Source organism: Dreissena polymorpha, chromosome 14 (assembly GCF_020536995.1).
Source record: "Dreissena polymorpha isolate Duluth1 chromosome 14, UMN_Dpol_1.0, whole genome shotgun sequence".
Taxonomy (NCBI): Eukaryota; Metazoa; Mollusca; class Bivalvia; order Myida; family Dreissenidae; genus Dreissena; species Dreissena polymorpha.
In genome coordinates, this window is record NC_068368.1 from 60930566 (window position 1) to 60933894 (window position 3329).

Here is a 3329-nt window from a genome sequence, read left to right on the forward strand (position 1 = left end):
AACCATGTTGCCAGTGAACCCCTGGTGAACATTAAAGCTACAACAGATTCTTCTACCCAGTCAGAAAGTGAAAATGTGCAGTTCACAAGTGATCATAGTTATGCTATTGATGAAGACTCCACATATGAGCTTGACTCCTTCCAGGAGACAAACAATGATATGCCTGAAGCTGATGTGATGGAATGTAGTTCAGGGCTTCTAGAAATGGAGGTGGAGACGACAACCTTCTCAGACTTTGCTGTGGAACTTAAACTGCAAAATTTTTCATCTCAGTTCGTTGTAAAGGAATTAGAGCAATCAATTCAAATGTTACAGTTGTACGCAAATGACAGTCTGACAGCAATCAAGTTATCGGTTGAAATTAAGAGTGATTTTACGTGCTCTGTCTATGTGTATCGGAAATGCATTCCGAGATCTCACCAAATATGGACTGGACTGCCACAACATATCAATCGCGTTGCTTATGTTCTGGTGTTATAGGAAAGACTGTTACAATTTGATGTCTGCATAGGAAATCCTGAGGTGGAATTTTCAATTATTTTTTTTTCGCATAGATAGTCGATGTAGGGATATAGATAAATGAAATTAACTAGTTTATATAGATGGAGTTATTAATTTTACTTATAGATTTCTCTCTAAATAAAATGATTGTACTTTATATACTCTAAGGAACCATATCGCTATACATAAACTATAGTTTTGCTTTAGTATAGGTTGTCAACACAGGGATTTTACTTATACTTAACTACAATTAAGTGTAGCATAGGTAGAGGTATATCATACAGCTTTTACATTGTCAGTATTACTCAATTCTATATTTCTAAAAAAAAAATTACGAATGAAAAAACAATGCAAGTATATACTTTATGCAGTTATATGCAGGGATCATATTTTTTTCTTATATGTGTCCTAATTTTATATTAATGTATGTAATTCTTGTTTAAAAAAAGTCATTTAATAATTATATTTTTCACTTATGAACTTTGTTACAGACAGGTCACTATGTATTAACAATATTAACATTCTCACGAAAACATGTTTATTCCTTATATTGTAAAAGGAACTTTTTCGAAGTGATGCATGATTTGTATTTACTTCAAAAGCATGCTGTTATTGTAAATGTAATGTAAATGACGATTAGCTTAACATGCTTAAGTCAGAATAAACTTTTATGTTCTATTAACTGCATTTAAATCTTTGTCCATAATTTTGTTAAAACCATTCTACAACACGTTTTATATTCATTTCTTTGAAAATAATTAAAGGAATAAAACACTAAACTCTTTTGTACACACTATTTAGTAGTAACTGTAAATGCCTGATTCAATTGTCTCATCATTATTACACCGTATCATGTGTCCACTGTTTTGGATATCTTACTTGCATGTGCGAGGATTTGATTTATTAATGTTGTTTTATATATTGATTGTTCGAGATATATATGATAATAAAACGAATAAAACATGAGTATATATATATATATATATATATATATATATATATATATATATATATATATATATATATATATATATATATATATATATATATATAGAACTACTAAAACACGAAAACCTTTCTTGTTTTTTGTTTGGTTTGTACGCAAAATGCAGAACTAAAAAAATGCATCAAATATTTATTACCTCGTAAATTCTGTTAATGTTTTTTTATGACATGACCTCGAAATCCTGATACACTTTTATACTCCGCACCACAAACAGGACAAATATAGCACAGCTCTTTCGTGCTTGCTTGCGATTTATTGTTTGCCTCATCATCAGTATAATAACCTTATACCAAATCTAAATCTATGTCGTCATCCCATGAAAGGAAATTTTTATGTTTAGAAGACATTTTCAGTAAATTCCATGAATTCCAACGTTCACTATGACTTAAGGGAGTCCAAATAAATATTAAAATGACATTCGAAAATTTGCTGCGTCGGAGGTTAAAAGAACAATTATACATTTTGAGTTGTTTGCACTTAACATGTCTTGATAATGTTGCTATTTTAAACAAAACATGGTAACATTTTAATTCTATTAAAAGACCGGTCTTTTTTACATGCACATACGTGCGATAAACAACGGCAATTTAACCCTGGCGAAACAACCAGCAATTAATATTCATCAAAGAGTCCGATAATTGGGTGCCCATTTGACATACTGCGTAATAATAAGACTAATTAATGATTGATTTTGAGATCAACAACGCAACAATTAAACGAATAGGTACTTGTTTATTTAACATAATATAATTTGAATCCGAAAAAACGTAACGCGTTAAATAAGCGAAATCCCTCGCAATCGATATCGTGTAGCCGCATTATCGCTACACAGGGACCAATCGATCGAGATTATCAAATCTCGCGCACCGGTTTATTATCGCTACACCGGGACCAATCGATCGAGATTAAAGTATAGGTCCCTGATCTCGCGCACCGGTTTATTTTGCGTGCTGTAACGGGATATCGCGAGGTTGCTAATCCCTTTGTTTGTATAGGTCCCTGCTTTAATCTATCTCACAAATAACTGTTGGCGTCGTTACTTAATCGTTTGTTAGATAAGAATTTGAATGCATGCGAGATTGGATGAATGAGCGTAAGTTTATTATGGTAATTACGCTTATTTGGGAATTTGGATTAATTGTATTATTATTATTATTATTATTATTATTATTATTATTATTATTATTATTATTATTATTATTATTATACAATAATTCATACAATTATTTTCCGACCATATAAATATCGGTCATAGACAATATTTTTATGATCCATTTGGTATTATAATGATTACGTTAATTTATTTGAGTTTATACTTGTGCAATGGCAGATAAGTGTACCGAGTGCGCGTTAACAGTTTTATCGCCACAATAAGGAATTTCTTGTGACTAATGTGACAGATGGCAACACCGAACATGCAATTCAGGTAGGCGAGTTTCCATTATATTTTTTGATATTTAGATTTCTACTAATTTTAAATATAGCTCTACATCTTAATGTTCAAACTTAATATAAAAATCGACGATATGTACGAATTTATTAAAGGTATTACATTGGCGATTACAAACGAGCATGTAAGGGAAGCCTTTGAACTGTATATTGGCCGATTTTTAGAAATAATGCGATATATGTTGACACAACTTATAAAACATAATCACCCTTTAAAATTATCCGTTAAATTTCAAAACATCCGGGTCTGAGCGCAACCTCGGAAGTATCATTAGCTAATTTATTAATGAAACTCAAAAAATAGTGGGCGCGCGTGATTAACGGCCGTGTTCAACCTTGAGACATTTTTTTAAAACGTAATTATCACTGCATT